The 26,673-nt window shown below is 48.9% G+C and overlaps 1 protein-coding gene across 2 annotated transcripts in view; it reads left to right on the top strand.

The window, feature by feature from the left end:
• The window catches only part of ACVR1 (activin A receptor type 1), a 49,565-nt gene that overhangs the window by 532 nt on the left and 22,360 nt on the right, over positions 1-26,673 (top strand). The window contains exon 1 of one of the 2 annotated variants that reach the window (XM_051810184.1): positions 11,559-11,577. The exons of the other annotated variant lie outside the window; for it this stretch is intronic. The gene's annotated coding sequence lies outside the window, so the exon portion shown is untranslated. Of the gene's footprint in view, positions 1-11,558; positions 11,578-26,673 lie in introns of those variants that run through there. 2 annotated transcript variants of the gene reach the window in all.

The following is a 26,673-nucleotide window of genomic DNA, read 5'->3' as shown; positions in this document are numbered from 1 at the left end:
AGCCTCTGTGCCAATTCATCTGCTAAAGGCGCTTCTCCCCTGCCAAACCTGCTGGCGCACAGAGGCAGCGGGGGCTGAGCCCCCGGTTACCCACAGCCAGCTCGCCCTGGGCTCCAGGGGGAAGGGCGGGCAAGGGGATGTGCCTGGCTGCTGCCAGGGCTCGGGCTGGAGCGGGAGAGCGGTCCTGGAGCAGGCTCGGGTTGGGTCTGTGTGTTAACCTGGGGGCTTCACATGCTGGCCTGTGAAATCTGGGCATGAGTATAGTAGGGAAAGCTGCCTGGGCAGTCTTTCCAACTCTGTTAATCCAGAAAAATGCATAAAAATAACCTCTTTCCAGCAGTACTTTTACAGTAAGCTGGGTTTAAACCACTTTGTTTTCCAAAAATTGAGAGAGAAATTCACCTTCAGCAGGTTCTGAAATAGTTGGGGTTTATGTAGGTGTGCTGGAGCCACCAGTGCCTCAGGACAGTGTTACTGGTGGGAGCTTTCAGGTTCAGGACTGAGCTTTAGAACTGGCACTTCTGTACAAAAACACTTTTTAGGAACAATACATTGAGCTTTGAAAAGAGAACAGGTTCTTGTCCCAAATCTCACGTGTTTTTATGGTCTGCATTGAATTAATCTCAGCCTCTCGTTTAAGAAACTCTGTGGCTGTAGCAGTTTGCTGTGGGCAATGACAAGTCTATTTTTAACCTTCACTTTTCTTTTGTTTCCTGTAATCCGATCTTTGCTGTGATCCTTATACTCATCTTCAGAGGGACGGTTGTGACCTGGAATGCAGCAGGCACTTTGCAAATACTCTCCGAGCTCTGTCCTTGAAGGGCTGGAGCTGTTTGAACAGTGCTGGGGTGCCTTGCAATTGAAATGGGAAAGCTGCAGTCCTGGCTGTGGAGAGCTCTCAAGTGCAGGGCTCGGGGCCTTTGATGGCTGAAACTTTTTTTTTTTCTGGAGGAGGTGTTACAGATCTGTTTTAAGGAAACAAAAAGTTCCTGTGTGCACTGCGCTCCCCCCAGGAGGTGTTAAGTGTGTGCAGTGTTTTGAGAGGTTTGCTTTCTCTCAGGAATTGTTTGCTGGGATAAGACCTGCATTCCTCTGGTTGGGGGGGTGGGGATGTGCTCCTTGCCTAGTGGCCCAGGACTGGGAGTCATTCCTGACTGTAAATCTCTGCCTGTTTGTCTCCATGCTGAGTGACAGATGTGTTTCCGTCTGTCTCCATTTCGAGACAAACTTTTAGGTCTGTTGCTGTGAGATAGATCACCCCTCAACCATCTCAGTTTGTAAATAATCAGCTCTTACAGGCCTGAATTGTAGTTAGGCCAGAATAAAACTGTGTTATATATTTTTAGTTTTAAGGCTTATTACGTATCTCAAAGTTTCAAGCTGGGAAAGGGAAATCCTACTGGCCTGGTGCTGATGATGCTTCCAGAGGTGTTGCTGACAGTCTCATTAAGTTCCACTGCCCAGGAACTGTTGCTGTTTTTTTCATGACTTATTTTGATACTTACATTAGGAAACTGAAAATATTTTGGTTGCAGAGCTGTTGAGGTTGTCACCTCATGTTTATGCTCTGCAGAGAATAGGATGGCTGCCTTAGTTACTGACAAAAGAATTGGTGAAGACCCAAACGGTGTGTGCAGAAGTTCAGCCTCACCCTCCATGGGCATCACTCATAAAGGGGCTTTGGCCATATTGTGTTCCTGGAGCTCACAATTCAACACACTTTGAGACATGAGAATTCTGTTTTATGCCTTAGTAGATGGATATTTGATATTCTAGTGATTGTTTACGCTCTTAACACATATGAAGTTGGTTGCATTTGTTCTGCTGAGGCAACCTGCTAAAGCTCACCTCTAACACAAGAGTAGAAGGGTCCTTCCTCAGGGGAATGTGAGTGTGTGGAGGAACCGAGGTGAAAGGGGAGGGCTAAATATAGCCATTTCCTGCAGAACTTATCTGCTTTTGAGGCCGGCTCTCCAAATGGAACTTGTCTTCCAAGCCCTCAGAGAGGGTAGGAAGAGAACATGGGCGGGGGAAAGAACACCAGTGGGGTGTTGTGGGTGGGTTGTGTTTGTGGTTTTTGTTTTTTCCAGCCAGCTGGTACTCTGAAGTCATGCTTAAATTTAATGAAAGCCTGATGCTAAAATAGGATCTAGGGACAGCCGTTGTAAAATAATTAGGCACCCGTTCAGCCCCCTTGTCCCTGCCAAAAAAAAGGCTGCTTGAATTCATTTACAGTCTTGGTATTGGAACTCTCAAATGGGCATCTTGATATCTGATTCTGTGTATAAACAGGTTATAAACCTGCCTCACTCACCTGTGCAGCTGTGGAGCTACAGCAGGTTGCAGTGGTGGTGCTGAACGCGGTGATTTCTGAGTGCCTCTGTGATGAGGATTCACCGTGTCATGGGGGGTGGCAGGCTGGCCTTGACCAGGGTGTGTTAGGGGGTGGATTAGTTGCTTTAGGACCTGAGGGTAGTCAAGACTGAGACAGTTTAAGAGCACCTTAGTTACAGAGGTAAATGACACTGTCAAAAAGCTCACCTTTTGAACTCTGCTGCCGTAGGTTCTGTGGCCATGTGTTGAGGGCATAAGATATTTATATGCTGTACCTACCTCTACATATCTGTAAAGTGAGGAATAATGATGTTTCCTAGCAGTGTTGGAAAGCTGACTTCGCATGGGTTTATGAAGTATTTTGGGATCATGAATTTATAAAACGTTGTTGACTGTGAAATGTGTGGAATTCCATGGAAATGCTTTCAAGAAATTCCTTTTTTCCCCACTATGTTTGCAGCCAAAACACAATTTTAGAGTAATGCTTTCAAAGGCATAGAAGTCCAGACAAATAGCAGTAAGTGGTTGTAGTGAAGTAGTTCTCCATGTTACACTGGAACATGAGCATGCACGTGACCCACCCTCAGGTGAGGTTAACATGTGCTGTTGTGGAATTGTGTGTGTACAGTCAGTGCTCACAGGTTCCAGTTTCAGAGGGATTTGCATCTGTACCTTGCTGGTGTTCAGAACATGCTCTCAAAGTTCTCTCACGACAAGATCCACAGAGAAGGCACTGTGGTTATAAAGTAGCATTGGACTCCGTGGGATGCTGTTTGCTGGAAGGAACGTGAGGAGTGTGCCTGCATTCCTAGTGAAATAAGTAGGCACTATTCCTGCCTGTGGAAGGGAGCAGCGCTGCAGCGTGGAGGGGCCGGGGCTCTGCTGGCAGCTCGCGTGTTCCCCCGCCAGGCCAGAGCTGACCTCGTGATTCATCTGAGCTGAATAGTCACCATCAGGTGCTGCATCACAGTCTGCCAGGTAGGGTAGGTCCTCTTTGGCAGGGTTCCTTTGATGTGCTCTGCCTTTTCATGCTGTGGGTGCCTCGCCTTGCTGGCTGTCCCAGCGCTGGCCGTGCCTGTCCCACCCTGCTGTGCCAGGCAGTGTGCTGGGGGCCAGAGCCTCTTGGACACGAGACTGCCCAGCTCTGGGCAGAACGTGCTCTGCATTCCTTGTGCCTGCAGATTGGCGTGCCATCAGCTCCGGAACACCTGAGAAGCCCCCAGATCAAGGCCCCTTATCTCAAGTGCTGGAATTCAGTTAAGTCCCTGATCGATTGGGATCATCATTGTCCTTCAGCTCCACAGTTTCTTCACACCTGGGACCTGTTTTAGTTTTACGTGCAGTTGGCTCAGCCTTGTTCTGCAAGGCTGTGTGAGGTGGTGTGGATGCAGTGTGTGTAAGTAACTGATTCCTGCTAAGGAGAGAAGTGCCTGAAAGGAAATACTGTAGAGTTTGTCAAGTCACAATTGACATGTGAGTAAATGGGAAGTGATGATCTTACATAATTTCTTATGATGTAAGGAAGGGGTTATACCGTGTGTAGTCAGTAATCGGTAGCTGTAAAATTGAAACTTACAGTTTCTGCCTGTTTAAGCCATATACTGATTGTAGTGGGACATTCAGGAGACTTATTCTTCTTTTAAGAAATAACTGGATCTCATGGTAGGCCTGTAGGGAGCCAGTAAATGCAGTAGTTCAGATGCAGGTTTGGGCTTGGGAATTTATCTCCATCTGGGAAGTATGGGGTCAGGGGCAGAGGAGGATGGGAGAACGACCTTTGCATGCTGTGTCCTCATGCTTCTTCCTAAGCCTCTGCTCCTGACCTCTCTTGGGGTCAGGTTATTGCTGAGTGAGGTGTGTGTGGCGGTGTTTGTTGCTCCTGTTGGCGTGCAGAGGCAGCTCAGCAGTTGCTTGCCCCCAGAAGTCCTGTTGTCAGTGGATCTCCCTTCCTGGCAGGCTCAGATGAAGTCACTGTTCCCTGCTCATGGTGCTTGTGTGAAGATGCATCGGGAAGTACCTGGAGCTTGCTGTAGAGTAACTCCACTCTGCTTTAGGAAAAGGAAGGCTCCAGCTTGGTTAAGAAAAGTTTATTAAAACAGAAGACCTCCAGTTCAGTGATTGTCCAAGGCAGACTTTGGAATCATTTGCCATGTCTGAAATGACCAGAGATGGAGGTAGGAGATGGTGAGGGGGAACACCAAGGGCTGTTATCTGGGCCTTTCTGCAGAAGAGGTGATGCTGCAACCCTTAACCATCTGTCCTGAGCCCCTGGAACATTCCTTCCTGGCATGCTGAAGCCACAGATGACCCTCAGTTGAGTGGAAACTGGTAGGAGGGCTCGTTCCTGGTCTTACAGAGAGCAGTTGTAGCGAGTTGTGCTCACTGGAGGTCGGGCCTTTCTTGTTCTGACTGCAAGCCTTACCTCTGCTAATGAGCTGCAGAAGAGAGGCCAACAAACACCTCTTCTAATTGCAGGTCTGCTGTTTGCCTGGCAGGGATCCGGTGACAGCAGGAGCGGGCTGGCAGCCCTGCCAGCCGCCTTTGGCTGGGCGGATAGCTCGCAGGCTAGAAGTGGCTTCCCTTTGAAGTCCTGGAAGCTGCTGATCCCTGCTTTCAGGAGTCTGTGTGCCTCAGCAGGCCCCTCCAACCCTCCCCTCGAATGGCCTGGGGTTCCTGGCGCAGCGGTTTGAGGCGGTTGGGGCTGTGGTTGCGCAAACCTTTTTCCTGGCTACTAATGCCAGGGGAGTAAGTAGTCCTGCTTCTCCCTCTCCATGTGCTGTTCTTTCCCCTGTTCAGGCATCTCTGACCATGTGGTGCACTGGATAAAGTGTTAATTTGGTTAAAACTTAGTCTGTCTTTGCCAGATTAGTTCTAACCCAGGTTAATTCCCGGTTTGTTTTCTTGTGCTGGTGCTAAGGAGGGATCTGCGAGGGTACGAGTGGCTGGGCAGACGCAGAGCACACTGTGCTGCCTCGGTGTGTTTGTGAAAACTGTTGCCTTGCTCGAGTTCATTGTAGGAGTACTGAGTCTGGGTTTTTAGGGTACCTTGGCCTGGTTTGTCTGTGCCAGAGTGGACCTGCTGTGCTCTGCTCCCCAGGGAGAGTTCCTGCAGGTTTCCTTGCTGCCGACTTGCTCTTGGCCTTGGCTGTGGCCTCACTGTGTGCTCAGACACAGGTTTTTGGAAGTCCCACACACCTGCCTGCCCTCCCTTCTCTGCAGGACAATGGCCAGTCTGTCCCCTGAGCTGGTGGCCAGCAGTGGCCAGCCTGTCCCCCAAGCTGCTGCACGGTGCCAGAGCTGCCCCACGTTACTCATCCCTCAGGAGTGGTGATGTCCTGCATTGTCTGGTGGTGTGGAATGGGAGGCAGAAGAGATGAGAGCGAAATCTCCCTAGGAACAAATGTAAAATTAAACAAAATGCGTGTTTGTATTAGTCAGCCTAAACCAGACTGTGCTATTTAGGGCTCTCCACTGCAATAAACTTGTCTCTTGTGTTTGTGTGGGTGGACTGCAACAATTAAGTCATTTTAAGTCTGAATCTTAGAAGGGAAAACAAAATCAAAAGATAATGGTTTGGTTTAAGAGAATATTAATTGTATCATGTTACATTAAAATACTCTTATGTTAGAGAAAAGATAGGTGATGCCTTGCAGGTTGGTTATTGGTAAAAGTCACATCCGTGCTGCACATTGAAACTCTTCTTGACTTCATAAGGAGTGATATCTTTTGGGTTTTTTAATCCATTAAATCCTTTCCTGCTGCTGGAGAGTAGCTGCCTGCTGCAACTGCCTGCTAAAACATCACCTTTGATGGCATGGGCTGGGCAATTCCCAGGCTGGAGGAGGATTTGGCAATGGAGTTCATGTGGCAGTCAATCTTGAAGTACTATACTGTGTGCTACTCCTTATTTTCCATTGTCAGAATGAAAACTTGTGTAGCTTGTAGTGCACTAGTCTGAGTATTAAATTAGCTAATTCATATCTCCTAGGAGTGGAATTACAACAAGTTGCACCTTTTTAAAAAAAGGCTATTTTCAATTTGGTTTTTAAATACTGACTCAAATGATAAGAAAAAGTATTTTAGATGTACTCTTAACTCATGAAAAAGTACTGACACTTGTGAATTAAAAAAACCCACAACAAAACAGAGGAGGGATGTGTGTACTCTTGGCGATTTTGATTACAATAGAAAAATAAAGCAAATATTTTGAAAACTCAGGAAATTATTTTCCAGACATTTATTCTTATGTATTGAGCATTGATCTAAGTAATTTTTATTCCACTTGACCTTTATTTTTGGATTGAGTTGCAAAACCTGTGTCCATCCTGGGTCTAAATGAAACGATGATGAAAAATGCCACGGAAGCATCTTTTTACTCCACCCATTTTCCCTCTCGGGGTGACTACGTGTAAATGTGGTCTGGGACCGTCTCTGCTTCTCTTGGTTTGGGAGCTGTCCTCCCTGCAGGGGTAGCACAGGGTCTGTCTTTGATGTCGAGTTCCTCTCTCAGGCAGAACCTTGTTGCTCGGCTGGGCAGCCCTTTGTGCCCAGCCCAGCTCACAGACGCCCGTCTGGGAGAGCAGAGGTACGTCTTTGTGGTTAGGATGAAGGTTAAATCATTGGAGTGTTGGCTTTCCTCCAGCTTCTTTGCATAATTTGAACCCGTCTGTGTCCAGAAAGAAACATTCAAGTTATTTCAAGTGGCTGGGGTGGCAGACAGAGCTCCTGTAGCAGCCTGCAGACCGTGCAGCGCGTGGGCCGTGTCGCCTCCCCGGTCCCCGTGTCGCGCGCAAAGGCGCAACTGGGACGTGGCCGGCGCCTGCCTTGGCCTTTCCTCCGTGGCCCTTCTCAGGGATCCTGCCTTTCCTTGGCTTTTGCTGTCAGGCCTGTGCACTTCTTAAATTCTTGAACGACTCTTTGGCTTGGCTTTTGCTCTCCCTTAACCTCACATTAGTTCGTTGTCAATTAGGCCTTTACAAATGTGCCAGAAATGCCACGTAGACACTTCAGTGTGTTTGTGGACCTGGCATGTTTGCATCAGCCTCCAGTAGAGAGTAATCTGAGTGACATGTCCCAGCTTGCCTAAACAATAGGGTGTTTTTTCTATCTTGGTTGTGTGCGTTTTACACATTTGTAAGACTAATGTCATACCTCTGAAGCAAACCTGGGCAAGGTCTGCAAAACCTGTTCTAAAATCTGAACCTATTTAGACCCTTCCCTCCATGCACCTTCCTTACAACATGTCATATTTTGAAGAATGAGTGAATCAATATGACTGTTCCTAAATGATGGAAGTAAAAACCTAAGCACCATCAAAAGGCTGTTTGAAAGAAATACGGTATTTCCATGCCTGGTGCAAAAGTGGTGTATTTTAACAACTGGAAAAGACTTTAACTTCATCTTTTTGTTTGGAATTTGTTCCTGGATGTTGTTTAGACATTCAAAGAAAACAGGTATTGGACTCTCATGTGAAAGAGCATCCAGGATTTGGAGGGAACTTTTTCTAGTTTCTCCATTAGGAAGGCCAAAATGCCATGCAGTGAGGAGCCAGAACACCCAACTGGCTTTTGAAGCTTGGTTTTCTTACGCAGTTCCTGGAGTCTCTGGTGAGGAATTGCTGTTCCCGAGGCTGCAGTGCAGTTTTACACCTTCCATGACAAAGGGTCTGCAAGGAGTAAAACCTACTTTATTTCCAGTCTGGGGATTTGTGAAACTTTGACGTGCAGCCCAATTACAGTCATGTTGGTTTAGTTCCCAAAGTGGATGCTCTTTTATTCTAAGAGAGGCCCTCCTTTATGCAACCAGGAGTATTGAAGGCCCTGAAGTGTTAGCATTTGAATGGTTTTGGCTTAGCTTTAAAATAAATATCTACTGGATATGGAACTCTGGGGAGTGGACTAAAGCAAATGGAGTAGGTGAATTAACTGGAAGTTGTTCCGCAAGGCTGGGCTCACAGAGCCACAGCACAGCAACACAGCGGCAGATGGATGCAGAAGAAAGGGATCTTGAGAGCTTGCTTGTGTTTTGAGGCTGTTCTCAAGTGAAGTAGGTGCAATTCAGAGGCTGCTGTTCCTCTGCACAGAGTCCCCTGGTCACTGTTCCTGCTCTGCAGTGTCCATCCTTGTGTGGCCGGAGTGAGTGCCTGTGCTGTCTCCTCAAGGAAACTGCTTTCCTCAAGCTTTGGAAGGACTGCGATGTTTGTCTCCTGGTGCCTGATGGTTCTTTTCAGACCTGGGTGAAAATATCAACAGATGCCCTCCTTGCAGAGGGAGATTCATGATTTTTCCTGGCTGTGATGGAAATCTGGAAAGAGAAGCAAGTGCTCTTCTTCAGGGGTGTGTGTGCCACAGGGAAACCAAGCTAAACAAACTGACAAGCCCTCGTTCTTCTGCGGAGGGGAGGAGCACCACTCGTGGCTTTTGCCTGCCTTCTGGTAGGAATTCGGGTGCCTGTGAACCGAAAGTGGCACTGGGGCCACACGGTTTAGGGGGTGAAGAACCACTGTGCTGAGAGTGAAGGTGGTCTCTGCTGTCAGGGCTCCTAAAGGGGCCTTCTGGGAACCGAGATGGAGTTTGGCTCTCGTTACAGATACAAGTGACTGGGGGGGTTGGGGAAAGAGGGACACTCAGGGAGGCTTTGTGGGACTCGGGTGTCACCGTGAGAGGAGGCAGTGGCACAGGGCCAGGCATGTGGCAAAGTGTCCCTACCAGAGTAAGTTATTGCTTGTCAGCTGTTAATTGGTGCTGTTCCCTCTGCACACGCTTCGTGTTCCAAGTGTGAGCAAAGCAGAGGCCAGCAAGCCCTCGGTGAGGTTTGGGGTGGTTTGCTGGGCAGTCTGTGTCCTGCAGTGGTACCCTGGCATCGGGGGAAGGTCCTTGCTGGCAAGTCAATAGAAATGTGATGGCAGAGGATTGCGTGTTTGGCTCGGGATTGTCTCACCTGAGCAGTTCCCAGTGGCACGTGTGACGTCTCTCAGGGTGGGGACTGTGGTTTTTAGCAGCCTTCCCTTGGTGGGAGGTGTGAGGGCAGCACTGCAGGGCACGGGGGCTGGAGACCTCGCCCTCCCTTCTTAGGCTGCACTGGCAGGGACCCTCTGCAGGGGGACTGCAGGGTCCCCCAGGGGAGGAGGACTCGGGCAGCAGAAAGTGAGTGTGCATAGAAAAGGTTCTTTCTGGAACACTGTCCAGTGTGACCACGAAGGGAAATAAACCCAACCCAAAGCTGAAACAGCAGTGATGTGTAGGCTGTAAGTGAAGTCTCTGAGGGGTTGGTATGCAAGCAGTGGGAAAGGATACCAATGTGGGGGTTTTCCTCAAAGTTCTGAAATGTTCTTCCAAAAATCTTAAGGCTTTTTTTGACAGGATTGATCTTGTTTCAGTTCCACAGGTGTGTTGGGTTGTATGGGAATGAGGGATTCTTCTGAAATTGAGTTTATAATGGCATATTAATTAAAAAATTAATGTTGGACAAGCCAAAAATGTCTGATTTAACACTGGCATATCACAATTGTATGAAAGGTGTCTGTAAGTGTGTTAGCTGTCAGCATGGTGCAGCTTACAGGTTTTACCCAACTTGTTCTTAGGGTCACAGACCCTCTGCAGGCACCTGTGGTCCTAACAGCTGAAGGAAAAAGGTGCTTAATATGTTATCTTCTTTTTGGGTGATAATTATGGGTCAAGAGACCACAGTAGCTACTGTGTCAAGAAGCAAACCCAGGCCAAAGGAAATAGGCTTTTCTGGCCTGCTGTGAGTTATAGCTTAGCATGAAGGTGGGTTTGCTATGCAGTATGTGATCAGTTCCCCGAGGCACCAAGGGAATATTTGAGTATCTGATGATGTTTAAGGGAGATTCTGTTGATTCTCTGATCTTGAAAGGCCACTTCCTTACAAAGCAAGCAAACAAAAATACTCGCAGAAAAAGCTGTCTTTTAAAGTAATTTAAAATGCTTAAATAAAATAAATGAACATGGCAAATATTTTCTACGTGAAACGTGCAAAATAAAAAACTAGCCTTTGATTTTACTCTGAATTGAGTTAAAAATTAGCAAGCTAAAACTTGGGCCTCTGTGGAAGGATTTGAGGAAATAATGAGATTTGCAGGGCTGAGCCAGGCCGAGGTCCTGCAGAAATAGGCGGCACCTTTGCGGTTGTGCGTCTGGAGTATAAAAGTTAAAATTACCCTAAATGGCTGAACTGTTTTGGGTTTAATTTAATTTGTGTTTTTGTTTGCTTGTTATAAACCCCCCCAGTAAATGCTAAATAAAGTTTGTTAAAGGCTCGCCCCAGCTGCTTAATGAGAAGAGTTTAAAGGTGATGGAACACTCCCTCCTGGTCTGAGACATGGCAGAGATTTGTAAAGAGTGTTTCAGGTCTTCCTGAAACTTCAGGTGTGGGATGGTGGGGGCTGTTTACTGGGGCTCCTGAGAGCAGCAAAGCCTGACTCCACTTGATCCAAGAGCTGAGAAACAGGGTGGTCTTTTCTCCTCCCACCCAGGCCACCCAGCCAAGCTCACCTGGCTGGCTTTGGCCAGGTCAGTTCAACAGCCACACGTCCTGTGTCCTTGGGCTTTACTGGCAGAAGGCTCTGATAATTTTTCTTCTGTAATTAGCACAATCAGGCCACTGTAGGCCTGTTTTCCAATTAATAATAAACTCAGAAATATACTATTTGTAAAAGTAAATAATAATAATAATAAAATATTGCTTTTTGTAAAAAACTGGAAACCTGGGTTCCTGGGTGCTGGAGTAGAGGGACGGAGAAGGAAGTGGTCTTTAAAACCTATATTAAGTTAGTCTTAATATGTTCATTTGTGTTGAACTGTAATTAAACCTTTCTTAAAAAAGAACAAAAAATAAGTACAAAATCATGCATGAAATGAGTTATTTAAATTGTACTCAACTTTCTAATTTAAATCACCTTGATCAGCTTGTGAGCATTTAAATACACAGCAAAACCTGAAATGAATATTCCACCCGTGGAGATGTAAAATGCTGTTTTGAAAATTTCAGAAAACTAGTTAAAATTCCAAATGTGTGGGTTGGGGGCTTTGTGGGGGGATTTTTTGGTTTGTTTGTTTTAAAACTTGAATTTTGCTTAGCTTGTCTCTGAATCATTATGCTCACACAATTACTCAGTAGGGTTTATTTTGCATTTCTGTAGCTATTTTTTTCCTGGTATTAGTCCAGTGAAACTTCCATCCCGAGTGCAGAGTTCCTGCTCAAGTGAAGCGACTGCAGCAAAAGGCAAGTGTGGTGTACCCGCTGCTGGGTGTTCATCCTGGGGATTTATCCAGCCTCAGCTGGGAAGGGTTGGGGCTGTGAAGTGCTTTGAAATTATGTCACTGACATTTTGTGCCTTCCCAAGATTAAGGCTTTGGGTTTGAGGGAGGAGGCAGGAGAAAGGGGGTGAAGATGGAGTGAAGGCTTAAAGCAGCGTGGAAGGTCCAGAGAAACCTTTACCCTCACTAAGAAAACTTCTCTAATGGCAGCACAGCATCACACAGCCCCTGCAGCTGTGTGCAGGGAACTGGAGCCGTGTAGGAAGGATGAAGTACTCCATGTAGTGCTGAAATCATTTTGTGTGGCGTTCCTTGCCGGGAGCAGCTTGTGCAGCCTGGCTGGATTTTCGGGTGGCCAGGGATTGCTTTTTCCTGGGGAGCCGTGCAGACCTGCAGAGAGCCCTGGCTCATCCAGCCCTCCCCAGAGTTGCTAGTTTGGCAACTCTGCCCCTGGGAAGTTTGCCACAGAATTATTTTGAAACTGTTTAATTTCTTTGCAGCCCTGCTTGTGGGAACTCGGTGCTTTTGGGTTTGTTCCGTGGCTTGCTTTGTCTGCCCTGAGCTGGTGCTGCTGGTGCCCGTGTCATGGTGCAGTGACAGCTCAGCCTTTTGCAGGGGTGACAACAGAGTGCTCAAACATCTCCTGCCCCCTCCTCCCCACCTGGTGGCAGGTGAGCAGAGCCTTCATGTTACAGTCAAATACAGACCATGGAGCAGAGCCTTTGTTCAGAATTCATGTTCCCACCAGTTGCAGGCAAGACCTCTCTTATGCTTCAGGCTTGTGGTGCTGATAGGAGACTGTCCTGCCTCTGGTTGTATGGAGGTGAGACAGGGGTAGGACTCCAGGAGAACAGACTTCTGTATGCAGAAGGGAGATGAAGGGTTTATTGCTGCTGGAGGAGAGCTGAGAGGTAATGTACAGCTGCAGGTCCAGAAATAGGTGTTCCTCTGAGCAGCTGCAGGCAGGAAGTCATCTCATCAGAGTTCTGAGCTAAAGGTCTGTCGCTGTAGTTGTTTCTTGCAGCAGTGTGTTTGTATCTGTGGGCCAGTGTTAACCAGTGTCCAGCAGCCCTTGTCTTCACCGAGCCCCAGACACCATGTTGTTGGATGTTCGGTGCCACTGCTGGAGATCACAGCTCACTGGCACCCTGGCTGTGCCCCTCAGAACCCAGCAGGAACAAGGGAACAAACAAGCTGTTGACCCCAGATGGAATTTAGTTATAAAAGCTATTTTTTAAAAAATGACCAAAAAAAGAAAGGTGACAATTTTTGAAAATCATCTGCTATGTAGTAGATGAGAAATTCTTCTAGTGCAGAAGACAGCTGGAGAGAAGGTGGCAGAAGGAGAGTGCCTGGACTGGAAGGTACATGTGAAGGTGAAGGAAAGGGGGGATTCCAGAGAATGGAGTGAAAATAATTGCTTTGAGGGACTTGGAGCGAGTGGAAGGGAACATAAAAAGAGGAGGAATCAAAATACTTGGTTAAGTGGTTTGTGCCATGTAGGTAGCTACATTTCAGTTTCCTGCATGGTATTGAGGGAATACTGCAGTGCTCTTTGAATTCAGGGAAATCCTAGGCATGGCAGATTTTGTTTGACTGCATAAGTGGTTCTTCATGGGAAACAAACCTGACCAGCAACCAGGTTCACATGGTAGTGGTTCACTGGTTTAGTTTCAAACTCTGCTAGCCCAAGTCATGATTATCCTTGCTCTGGGAAACCGTGAGGAGTGTCCCAAAATGGCAAGCAGGACGAGCAGGAAGTCCACCCAGTGGGACAGCTCAGCCTGGAGCTCTGGTCCGAAGGAATGCAGTCTTGTCCATGTCTGCGGTGACTGTTCCCAGGCACGGGGCAGTGACTGCTGCACACATCAGTAGGGGTGACTTTTGTTTTTACTGGCTCAAACTGTCAAGTGAGTTCATATTATTCAGTCAATTCTGGGAGTTTTGGAGATGATTTAGTAATTCCTGTTTTTTCAGCCAACTGACAGAAAAATGAAGTTTTAAAAGCATTGATAAAGGATTCATTTATTCAGCTCTGATCTGCTTGTTTGCTGGCAGTGCTCAGCTTCCTCTGGAGTGCCCGGCTGCTGAGGGGCAGGCTGGGGACCTGCAGGGACAGGGGCTGGGGGGACCGAGCCTCACTGCTGCTGTGAGTTAATCCTGCTTTTCAGAGAGGAAATGGCTAATTCTTGAGTAGATGCCTTGGGAACAGGCAACAGCTGGGTGCAAAGCAAAAATCTGCTAAAACATGAGTAATTTCTGAGTGGTGCGGAGAGGGTTTTTGTGTGTATTCAGCAGCAAATTACCATTTGAGCTTATGCTGCTGTTGCTTCCCTGGCGCTGGCATGCGCCGTGTGTTTGAACTGGTGGTCATTGCTATGAGACTGTCAAAGCACTGCTACAATGTGGGGGTTGGCTCTCTCTCCTTCCACTCCAACACGGGCCTGTTCCGTTCAACGAGAACTATTTTAATTGGGTTCCACTCTGTGTTATGGTAAAATCTGCTGCTAGATGCAGAAACCCGTGAGACATGTTTTGTTTGTTCCTGAAAACATACGCTTTATTCTGCTTTGGCCATTCAAATTGGTTTTACGTGATTGTCAGCTGAAAATAATACTGCGATTGGCAGCGGCACGGCGGCTTCCTGCAGCCCGGGACTGGCACTGGGATAGCTCGTCCAGGGGGGCTGTGGGATGGAAATTCCTGCTCGGAGAGCAGTCATTGCTTAGCAGGCGGCAGCGTGTCCCTGGGGAAGGGCTGGCCCAGCACCCAGGCAGGCCTGGGCAGCTCCTGGGCTGTGGGTGCTCCGGGACAGCGGAGCTGGCCATGGCGGGGAACCTCTGGGCCACCATCACCCAGCTCCAGCTGTGCTCGGGGTGGGAGCTGTGCCGGGCTGCGGGCCAGCTGTGGGTGAGGCCGGGAGTGCCGGGCAGAGGCGGCACACGCGGGGGAGAGGAGGGAGAGCTTTGGTGGTGAGCCGGGAGTGCGTAACTGCAGTGGGATGGCTGGTTAGAAAATAACCAGTAGTCATGACTTCTGTTAATTAACTACTAAGAGTTAAATAAATGTTGTTGGAATAACTAGTCTGTGTTTATTTGGCACGTCTTTCTCCAGCCAAGGCTGGTGCTAGTTGGTACATGCTCCACTGCTGAGCCTGTCTGCAGCGTGGTTTTATGTTTTCCTTCTGTATTGATTTTCATGATTCATTGACCATGATCTAAGCAAAAAGCACACTTAAATGACACTGGAGACAGCTGTCTGTTAAAGTGGGACCTTTATGTAGCCTGAAATGGCGCCAGGATTTTTTCCATTAGTTTATCAAGTAACACACACCAGTAATATTCTTTGTTTAATTTCCTTTTCTAGGTCACTGATATGTCACCTCTCTTTTGTGTAAGAAGTGATGGTAAATTCTCACTTTCCTATCGGTTTTGCTTGTGTTATTTTTCTGATAATCCTTTTCGAGGTTATTTTGAAGTATATTTATAAGGAAGGGGCCTTACATTGTGTTTGGGAGTCTGTACGAAGGACTCGGTTTTTCTCCCAGTGGAGCTGTTTTGGAAGGCACATGTGGGAAGTTTGGATAAAAGCAGAAACATGTAAAGCTTGGGAAGCTGATGTGTAGCTTTTTCCAGTTTTAATCTGTCTCTCTTTGTATAGCAAGCTGAAGTTCCAGATGTTGTTTTGGCTTGGAGATAGTGAATGGGGGAAAAATAAGCATTCTTAATGTTGACAGAGTCAGCCTGTCTGGGTCTGTGCTGACAGGAAGAGGGAGAGATAAAACCTTCATTAACGGTGTAGTGCTGCTGCAGAGCCAATGGAGCAGGACCATGTCCCTGGAGAAGCAGCTCTGGACTGGCAGTGCCTGGTGCCAGCTGTGGGAGTGACAGCCGGAGCCATGATGGGACACTGAGCACTGATGTCCTGTGGAGCCCTGGGGCTGCTGGGCTGTGCAAAACCCCCAGGTTTTAGTTCAATGTTCATTCTCACCCCCTTTTCTCCTCCCCCCAACACACCTCTTGGAGTCCTGCTTGCCCTTGGTAGCTGACTTTGGGGGCTGCAGAGCTGTGGGGAAGGGCTGTTGGTCCAACATGCTTTTGGGGTCAGATGGCTCTGTGGCTCTAACCCACACTGGGGTTCTGTCCTGGAACACCAGTGGTGGGGTTCTGTCCTGGAGCACTGGTGGGGTTTTAGAAGCTCATCCCCCCGATGAGCTCTGTTTGTTGAGAGTTGCAGAGCAGTTTGGGCATGTTGTGTGCTGGATTTCTTCTGGAGGAGACTAAGCTGTGAGCTCTGTTCCTGGTGTGTCCCAAATGTGCTCCATCCTGAAACATGGGTGTTGAGTTCTCAGCCTCTTCTGGGCAGCTTGAAGCCATATGTGGTAGTACCTTCCACTGAAGGGACCAGGCTCAATCCCTTCTGAAGTAAGAGAGTTGAAACAATTGTTAGGATACAGTGGTGTTCAGGAATGGAATTTCCTGGGCTAGTCCATAGGTTGTATGTATAATAGTCTATCCATTTTCCATGTTATATTAAATACATAAATATGCCATGACCTGTGTCTCTTTCAGACCTGTTCCTCCTATCAGACTTATTTCTAAAATGTATAAGCAGTTTATTTTTAAATAATTGCTGCAGTTCTGCTGATTTCCTCCTTAATCTTTTCTTTTTCCCTTTCTCCATTGTTGGGTCTAGGCAGTAGCAGTTCCTGGTCAGTGGCCTGTCCCCACGCCTGTCCCTTCCCGTGTGGCGCAGTGTGCCTCAGGCTTTCTGGCCGTGCTGAGCAGTTCTGGTGAGAATGCTCAGTTCACTTGCCTTGATACTGGAAAGCTAAGAGTGAGTAGTGCTGACACTCCCTCATCTGAGGGACAGAGGAGCCGAGCTGCTGCAGCCCCTCTGGTATCTGAAACCTTGTCTGTTTGCTGGTTGGAGTTGCGATAAATGTCCCGTCAGTTTGTGCAGGTTTTTGGAACAAGGGACCAGGTGGGAGGGGAGCTGGTGTGTGTTGGTGTAGCGGGGTAAGGGATCCTTGGAGTATGTACAGTGCTGGCCTGATGGACATGGGTGTGAGCATAGGCCAGGATTGGAGTGGTTTAACCCTTTGTGCCTTGTTTTTGCCCCAGAGCTGGGGGTACCTGCCTGGAGCAGCTGCCTGACCAGCTGTGGTCGTGTACACATTGCCTGATGCCCCAGAAACACCATCCTTAGGAATCCCACTGGACTGGGCTGTGGGAGACGCTTCAGAGTAAAGGGGCTGTGGCATGTTTGCTGGAGGAAGACGCAGAAAGGGAATCTGGGTGTAGGAGGCTGCTGCTGCCTACCTTTGTGCTGCTCACATTCCTGCTCGGCTGCCTGCAGGCAGCACTGGGGTGTCTTGCTCATGTGGTTCATGACTCAAGCCAAGCCCAGATGTTTTCATGCCCAGTCTGGCCTATATTCTGAGAATAATTTTGGATGCCTCAGTCCATTTTATTGTGGTTTCCTTAGTGTCTGGTCCAGCTGAAGTTAAGATGATTCCTGGCCTGATTGAATGCTCAGAGGCAGACATGGCAGCTCCTGCTTTCTCTCTGCAGCTGTGTTCCTGCTAACTTCAGAGCACTCAGAATTGGAGCCACATTGGTGGGAACCTGGGCTTGGGTTCTGATGCTGCTTTTCTTTGAGTGGAAACTTTTGCAGCATGAAACTCAGAAGAGTCTGTCTTGTGTCCAGGAGAGGGCTGAAAACACGACAGGTTCCTGTGGAGACAGATCTGGCCTTGCTGACCAGCCTGGCTTTCCATTCCCACTGAGCAGTGACAGGGAGTTGTAGACCTGTGTGTACTGACTGTTGGACCTTTCCATCAGCACATCTGGCTGGCAGGCTGGTGACAGTTACTGTGCAGCGTATCCAAAATTTATTTCCTCGTGCCTTTGACAGCGCTTTTTGCCCTTTTGTAGGAACAGTTTGTATTTGTTATTTTTTGTGTATGGGAAGTGCAGTCACTCCTTTAACTTGTATGTTCTCCTCTCAGAGGAAAATGGCTTCATGCCGAATACTTCCCAAAAAGCGGTGTGGTCACCTGCTCTGTGTGAACAGGTGCTGTGTTGTGTCCTGTTGGAGTGGTCTCTTGCTCCATTGCTGCCCAGGAGCAAGGAGAGCTGTTGGCCCAAAGAGTATTTGGGCACTTCCTTTTTTCAGGGGCAGTTGGTGAGGTTGTCTTTGACTCACTGTCTTCTGTGTGTGACATGAATGGTCATGGCTGGACCCTGCATGTGGAGATGTTGAACCTTGGAAATGGCCAGTGGATGTATGTCATGAGCTCACTTCAATCACAGGAGTGTGGCCCCGTTTCTACCTGATGATGGGTGCGTTGCTCTGGGGCAGTTTGTGTGGAGCTCCAAACCCAGCCTGGTCTGTAAAGAGAGCTTTAGCTGGCCTCGTGCTTCACTCTGCAGCTCAGTGTGTGCGAGGTCAGCCACGGGAATTCAGTGTTAAATAGGGACGAGATTGGCTGCTTCTGGCATCTCTAACAGCAATTAAATCAAAAGTCTGGATGAATCTATGGAATGGTTTTCTGGAGATCTGTGAGTGCAGTCAGGTTTGGCAAGGCCATGTGAGATTTGTGAGTTTGAAAGCATACAGCTAAATAGGTGGAAAGGGAACACTTGAAGCAACTCTGGAAAGAAGTGTCAGAATTGTGTGTAATTGGGATAAATTTGGCATTGGGAGAGGTGCCAAGGTGCCCGATGATTTGACTGAGTGGTGCATAGCAGGGCAGTGATGGACACTGGTTGGGACCGTGACAGGGCAGCTCCAGTACTGGGGGGACATAGGGTGATGTGACCCCTTTGCCTGAGGGGTTTAGACACTGCTAAAACAGCAACTGAGAAATGCTGGGACAGAGTGATTTGGAAAGATCTGGAGCTGGTTTAGCATGCAGGCTTGGATGTTAGCTGGATCAGTGTCCCAGGTGAGCCTGTCACAGGTAAGACGTGAGTAGAACAGAGACCTGTTGTGGAGCCTTACAAAGCCTCAGGTGAGAAAGGGGGACAGCTTGCAGGATGCCTGGAGGGACCTGGAGCAGAGCAAGGGAGAGGATCCTGTTGGAGGGAGAGATCAGACCAAAGCTGTGGTGGAAGCTGCAGCACTTTGAGGTTAATATTGCTGGTGTGGGAAGAACAGAAATACCATCGGAAGGTTCTAGGTTGGAGAAAAGCCTCAACTGGTCTTCCTCTTAGTGATGACTGCCCATCTGCTGTTTCTGGAATTCATGAGGCTTGTACAGAACCTCCAGACAGCCTGCTCTGGAGTGTCCCGTTTCATAGTGCCAGTGGAGGACGGGAGGCTGTGGGCCACTGTGGCTGTAATAGAACCTGAGTTTGCTTGTCCCTTGGATTTAAGAGCAGAATAATGCGGCTCTGGCCTGTCCAAACAGGCAAGACCAAACTTTAGAACAATGCTGCTGAAATTCTGTGGTGGTCTAATATAATCTCTGAAGAATTTGACTTTCTCGTGTGGCAGGGTGTTTCCTCTTTCTTGGGATTGCTACTTGTATTCAGCTTTTTGGACTCCACAGTAATAGTTAATGAAAGATTCTGCTGTGAGAAAAGGCTGTTCGGTGACTCGTGACTGTGGAGGGTCAGGAACTGCTGTTTTCAGTCCGATTGTTCTAAAAATATTGGTTAATTTTCTTTGGCTGGCCGAGGGTGGGAGCAGTTAAGCTGTAAGTGGCATGCAGAACAAACACCTGACATTTCTGTGTCCCTTAACCTTTCCAACTTTGTAGCAGCCCATCACTCCTGAAGAATGCTGCTCTAATCCCAGCGTAATGGAGCAGTGAGTGGAGGTGTGAAGCCAGGCTCTCCTGAGCCCTGTCTCTCCTCGGTGCCCCTGCTGTGGTATGGTGTTCCTCTACACCTCTAGTGCTCCTGTCCTGCTCAGGTTTACAGATTTATATATATATAAAAATAGAAATCTACATGTATATTTATAGTATTTACAGCCTTGTAGCTGTGTTTGCTGTTGTTCTGCTGTTGTAGTATTCTGCAATTAAATAGTTTTAAAAAATGTTTTGGCTAATTTTTATCAGAATCCCCCAAGCTGCATTCAGGGTAGGGTGCTTGGGCTAAGGGGCATAAGTAGAGTATTCTGGTGGTGATGAACCTGTGAAAATGACCGTGGAGGTTCAGATTTACCCAGGCAGGCAAAACCCAGCTGGGATTATTGATGTGCAAATGAGGGTCCTCAGTGAGGTGAAATACTGACACAGATGAGGGGTCACCTGGGTGGTCCTGTGGTCCAGCAGCTCCTCCAGCTCACTCACAGAGCTCTGAGTGATCCCACTTGATAGCGTCAGGAGCTGTGAATAAAAAGCATTTGCACCTCTCTAGGTCCCTACAGGTGTGAAAACACAGTGAGACTGTAGGGAGACGCTCTTTATGAATGCATTTGTAGGAACTAGATGATATTGTTATCTTGCAGCAGGGCTTGCCACAGTGAGAGATGGTCTCTAAAGCTGTGCACATCATCAGACCTTGGCTTCTCTGAAACCCAGGGTGCAGAAAAGAGGGGAAAACCAGGGGAAAAAAAGAGCTTCTTTGAGGAAAAACTAAGACTTTCGTTGGTGATACTGAAGACAAAGATTTGTTTTTGAAATGTTTGGTTTGTGTTGGCTGAAGTATTCCACAGAAACTTCCAACAGGCAAGCTCTATTATTTGAAAATGTTGCTCTTAGATTAGCAGTCAGTGGTCTCATGTAGACCATGACTTCAGCTGTCTCGGATTTTCCCTGAGATTGTAGTGCAGTTCTCCAGGAGAGTGTCACTGATTTGGGGAGTGGGGGTGATGCAGCCCCTGCTGTCTGTCCTGCTGGTCCCCCTGGGGGGCTGAGGGTGCATTTTCACTGTGGGGAGGTGGTGCTGGGGGAAAGGACCCTGGTCAGGGTGATGGCAGCGAGCTGGGGCTGTGTCTGGGGGGGGTAATCGGGCACTGCTGTGCCTTCCACTGGTCCAGAGGGGCTGTGGAACCACATCCCAGTAACACTGACTGGTGCCGTGCCAGAGTGTGCCCTTGCTGCCCACATGGGAGTGGGGCTCAGTGTTCCTGCCCATACTCCTTGTTTTTCCCCCCTGTCAGGACAGACCAGGATGCAATAGGAGCAGTGTGTGATTGAAATCCCAAAACCCTTGCAAGCTGTGAGTGTGTGTTCCTCCCTGAGCTTCTTCCTCACACACTGCACAGATAACATCTGTAATAAACACTGTAATGCTGGCTGGAGGAAAGCAGGCCAAGCTGGGAGAGGTAGGCTCTGAGTAAGTTAAAAGGAAGGTGCTGGTAGTGGGTGCATTTTGAGGTGGTGTAGTTATTTTAATTTTTTTACCTGAAGTATTCAGGAGCAGCTTTTACAGGCAATTCCTGATAATCTGTCAGTCGAAAATATTTGTGTTTGGGTCTTATTCACAACTGCTGGTTAAATCCAGGTGTTCTGTTTCGATGACATTTGTATCTTCAGTGGCAGTTCTGTGCTGAGATCTGACACTCCAGGGGGAAAGGTGCTGGTCTGGCAGCTGGATGTGCAGGGGTGCTCCACTTGCCTCCTGGGCCCAAGGCCCCAGCAGAGATGAAGTCACCAGATGTTGATGGGGACTGTCCCCGCTCTGTGGGCAGTTGGAATGGCCGTGGCAGAGTGGTGCCCAACGTTGGCTGCAGCTCTGAGTTGTGACTAAAAGCGAAAACGTCCGAGGAACTTGGAAGCCGTGCTGGAGCCCTTTTCCTGGCAGCTCTGGAATGCAGTGTTCCCCCTCTGGTAGGAGCTGTCTGTGTGCCATGTGAGAATACCTGGGCAGCAAGGAAAGTGTGTAGCATACTAAAGTAACACCTTTGAGTATGTGTGAAGCCACAATAATTCCCATGTGTCTCAGCGTCTGGAGCAGATTCCTGCGCGTGTTGTGTGAGGTGAAACCTGCACGCCTGAGTGTTCCTGGGATGGCTCAGGGACCTGCCAACCCCAGCCTGCTCCTTTTCTGTACACACCAAACCGTGTGTGCTGGTTCTCTGCACGTGTGGAATTGCACACCTCACTTCCCAGTGCTCCCAGCGATGACGTGATCGCTGAGCCATGAACAGTGACTGAGTGAGAGAGGGGTTTTGAGGGATGTTGCTGTGTGCAGGCTCTGCAGGGGAAAGCTGTTCCACAGGGCAGTGCTAATCCTTGATAGCTGCCTCCTGCTGCCTTTAGTTACCCACAGGGCAACAAATGATATGGAAAGATACGCATGTGGCTTCAAAGGCACCAGGAAGTTGCAATATATATTGGGGTTTTCAGATCAATGTGGAAGTGTCTGTGCTTGCTTCATCGTTGGTCTGCCAGCGATTGCCTCAGACACTGGTACTGATGCAATACCTGCACACAGCCCCAGCTTCACACCAGGGCCAGGGCTTTCTGTCTTCTGGGTCCTGCAACCACAGAGAAGTTCTGCTGCCCACGTGGAATCACTCAACTCACTGGTTTGAGTTGGAAAAGACCATCAGGTCCAACCATTCCCCCAGCACTGCCAAGGCCACTAACCCATGTCCCCAAGTACTACATCCACATGACTTTCACATCCTTCCAGGGATGGGGACTCCAGGCCCTGGGCAGCCTGTGCCAAGGCTGGACAACCCTTTCTGTGAAGAAATTTTCCCAATATCCAACCTGGAATAACTTGAGGCTATTTCTTCTTTTCCTGTCCATTGTTCCCTGGGAGCAGAGCCCAACTTCCCCCCGGCTCCCCCCTCCTGTCAGGGGGTTGCAGAGCCAGAAGGTCCCCCCTGAGCCTCCTTTTCCCAGGCTGAGCCCCCCCAGCTCCCTCAGCCCCTCCTGCTGCTCCAGACCCTTCCCAGCTCCGTTCCCTTCCCTGGACACGCTCCAGCCCCTCCGTGTCTTTCTTGCCGTGAGGGGCCCAGAACTGGACGCAGCCCTCGAGGAGCCTCCAGCAGTGCCCGGCACAGGGACAGGGGACGGGCACTGCCCTGGGCCTGTGGCCAGTACTGACCAGGTGCCACTGGCCTCTTGCCCACCTGGGCACACCTGGCTCATGTTCAGCTGCCCTCAACCAGCACCCCCAGAGCCTTTCCCACTGGCAGCTTTCCAGCCCCTCTGCCCCAGCCTGGAGCGATGCCTGGGGTGGTTGTGACCCAAGTGTGGGACTTGACACTTCTGGTTGAATAGACCATTGGCCTCAGCCCACATACAAGATCAGGAGTGCCCCTGCTCCCCAGCTGCCCTGCATGGGGAAGCTGGCAGTACTTTTGGTCTCTTTTTGTGTGTCCTGGGCCTTCAGCTGCTCTGCTGGTTCTCCAGGGGTTGCATGAGAGCCTCTGCCCTTCCCTCTGTTAAAGGAGAGGCTGTGTGTGATCTGGCCTTCCCCACCCTGCTCGGGAAGGGGCCGGTGCTGCTTCTGGCTCATTCCTTTGCCTAGGGAAGACTTTTTTCTCTCTTGGATAAGTAGTTGTGTTGTCCTTCTGTGTTGTTGTGTGTCTGTCCCCACACCCTGCCACTGTGAGTGTTACTCGTGTGTTGTCCCATGCCAGGCCATTCCTGCAGTTGGTGTGTCAGCTGGATCTGTGGGCTGGCAGCATGAGCAGTACATGGATCCATGCTTGCATGTGCCAGGAGGGAGAAAGAACAGGGGGTTATTTTTAAAAGTGACACTCATGCTCTGCTGCCTCTTCCTTGTCTTTTAAGAACCAAGGGATTGGCTCTTGGGGAGCATGTCAGAACTAGTGACCTCATCAGGACGAACTTCCAGGACACTTTACATTGTGTAGTTTGGTGGTTTTGTTCTTGCTCAGCAGTGCTGTGATTTTGCTTTGTACATGAGGAGTGCAGGAGAACCAGTATCCCATGCTTTACTCTCTCTGTGTTTGTGGTCACTTTAATCCAAGGCATTTGGCCTTTCTGGGTGGCACTTTGGCACATTTTTGGAGCTGCAGTACATGGACCTGTGCCTAGTGCGCTTGCAGGTGGGTGCCAAATGGGGTTGGTGGCTGGCTTCCATCTTCTGAATTCTGGCAACCAAGTTTAGACCTTAAGAAAGGGCTGCCCAAGGTTGCCGCTCTCCGACGCAAGGAATGCCTTTGTGGGGCTGCTTGGGGGCTGGCAGCTCCTTTGTCTGAGCTTCAGTTAAAGAGCAAGCTGTGAATTATTGCTTTTAAATGCACATTTCTCCTTCTAAAGACACAGCTGTTGGTGAATTCAGCTCGTGTGTGGCTGTTGTGGATGGCAGAACTGCTATCCAGTGTTATGGATGTTTTCTTTTGATACGAATCTGGTGAGGTACATGCAAAATATGTGCAGCCCTTGGGCTCTTGGCAGGTGGCCATGGGGACTGTCAGCGATATCTGGGTGCTTCTGATCTCATCTGGGAAGTCTGAGCTGCTCTCATGGTTGGTGTTCCCATGTCTGTGTCCTATGGAGATGACACGCAGCCTTAAGTGTCTCCACTAATTGGGTCGCTCCGTCTGGCGCGGGCTGTGCTCTGGGTCGGGTTTGGGCTGTGCTCTGGGTCGGGTTTGGGCTGTGCTCTGGGTCGGGTTTGGGCTGTGCTCTGGGTCGGGTTTGGGCTGTGCTCTGTGTTGGGGTCGTGGCACTGGGGACTAAAGGCCATTTCCCAACAGCCTGTGCCTGTCCCTGTCCCTGTGGTGTTCTGGGTTGCCTGAACTCCTGGTTCTTCTCTGCCCTGTGGTTCTTGCAGCCATCCTGACTGTCCTGCTTACGGTCTCCTTCACCTGCATTACTTTGGGCCACACAGGAATGGTTTGGCAGGAGACAAACACTTTTCTTAGGAAGAAAAGAGAGCGATATTGGCTGTGGAGGTGGAAGAGGCATTGGGTTTTGGGATGGGTTCTTCAGTGTTGGGACTGTATGAATAGGAACCATAAGAATTCTCTAGATTCTGGTACATGAAGCAGTTGTGTGTCTGTCACGTTGGGTGTCCTCCCAGGCCTTACCTCTGCCTTAGGACTGCCTTACTGTTTGCTTGGGCTTCTGCAGCCAGGTTAAGTGATTCCTCCTTTGGAATTCAGAGGAGCAGATGCTGGCCTGCCCAGGAGCCAGGATCTCTTCCTTGCCTGCACTGCTTGCCAGGTTTGTTTGGAAATCTGGGAGCTGCCACTTCGAAAGGGACTTTTCCATCATGACCTATAGCAGGCTTCTGGTTTTCCAGTGATAATGTGCTTCTGTAGGAGGAAGTTAAACCTAAATGATCCTCTTTTTCCTGTATGTGGCTGAAGCTCAGGCACTGTGTCCTGCCTCCAGCTCTGCCGTATAGCATCCAGTATTGGTGTGTTTGGAGCATGGCACGGGGTGCTGGGATCCCTGTGGCACAGAGCACGTGGATCCCTGGGATCCCGGCATCCCTGTGGATGGAGCGTGGCAGGGAGTCTGGAATCCTTGCATCGTGTGTGGAGCCGGTCAGGGAGCTGGGATTCCTGGATCCCTGTTTGGAGCTCTGGGATCCCTGCCCGGGTTCCCAATGCCCTCTAGTGGCTGCTGCCGCTGTGCTGCGGTTCTGTAGGGCACGGCAAAGATCCACGTGTTTGGAAAGGAAAATAAATTTTGCACGTTTTTGCTTTAGTCCCTCTTTATTTGTCTGGATTAAATCCCAATCCTTCCCTTGGGAAAAAGTTCTCGTAAATTCAAACACCAGACAGTAACTGGATATCTCATGGATCTCTAGATCCATAGCAACTTGCTATGGGGATTTATTGTAGAATGGTTTGTTCCTTACATTAAGATGTGTGTTTCTTTCTCTCTAAACAAGAAGCAGCTGGAAGGGACGTGCTGGCTGGTGTCACTACAACCAGACTGTGGTGCTTATGTATGTGCATTAATTGATTTGAAGAAGTAATTCTTTTTAAGCAATGGGAACAGGACTTTTGAACTCATGCTCTCAAATAGTTTTTGAAGAAAAATCAGTATTTTGCAAAGGTCAGAGATTCCTTCCCAGCTCCTTCCCTCCTCCCATCCCATCCCAGCAGCCCCAATCGGGGTGTGAGCTGCCTGCCACAAGCCCCAGAGCCAAACTGGGCTGCCCAGGCACAGCCAGGGGTTGGGTTGGTGCTGAGGACACGCAGGGTGTGTGTGTTACAGGCTGCTGTAAGTGTGCATAGCACTTCTCAGCAACAGTAGACAAGATATTCTGTGAGGCTTTGGGGAAAATGAATGGCTACAGGAACAAAGTTTCATAGAAGCAGGGTTTAAATTGGAATACTTGGCTTTTTTCTTTGGGAGGACAGTGCATGCTGTGAAATGCATAGAAACTGTTGAAGTCTGATTTGGTTTGTTTGCCTCTTTGGGGGGTGCAGGTTGGATTTCTCTCTTCCTCCTCCCTCTGAGAAACACAGGGCAGGGGCTTGTGTGTACAAATATCCTTGTGTATATTTATTTATTTATCTTTTTTTCTGGAAGTCAAACTCCTTGAAGAGGCAGCAAATAGGTAATACATGCAGAGTTTTCCCGGTGTCCGGACTGCTGTGTGCTCCTGTACCTGCAGTTCCCCCACTCCAGCCAACTCTGGACCCGTGTGCTCAGCCTCCTGTCCTGGCAGAGCCGAGCTGGGCTCCTGCAGGTCCCTCCTGCAGGTCCCTCCTGCCCTCCCTGGCTGGTCTGACAGGAGAAGGGCCGGAGGAGCCCGGGGTGGTGCCCTGGGGGGGCCAGGCCGTGTGATTGTTGGAGGTTAAATATTGGCCCGTGTTAAGGATCCTTGGGGTGCATCAAGGACAAGGGAGGGAAGGTTCCCTGGGGAGGGGGTGTTTGGAAGGGAGGGTGTCTCCAGGAGGTGAGGGACTGAGCACTGCCTCAGTACTTGGGGTCAGCAATGTGTGGTCCTTTTAACTGATGACGAAGCCATTACTGAACTGTTTCTCATAATCGGCAAAACAAATCCATGTCAGGAAATAAATGCAGAAGTAATGGCTTGGCTTTCATCAGCAAGCACTTAAGCAGCCTGCTAATGATTTGAAAAGGCACAACAGAAGAGATCTGAAAGGAAAACGGCAATATCAGATTTATTTTCAATTTTCATCTGCTTCACTAGAGTTA

Source organism: Manacus candei, unplaced genomic scaffold, assembly GCF_025592945.1.
Source record: "Manacus candei isolate 608988 ecotype Guabito, Panama unplaced genomic scaffold, ASM2559294v1 h1tg000077l, whole genome shotgun sequence".
Taxonomy (NCBI): Eukaryota; Metazoa; Chordata; class Aves; order Passeriformes; family Pipridae; genus Manacus; species Manacus candei.
The sequence above is the reverse complement of the archived record's forward strand: the minus strand, read 5'-3'. Positions and strand labels throughout refer to the sequence as shown.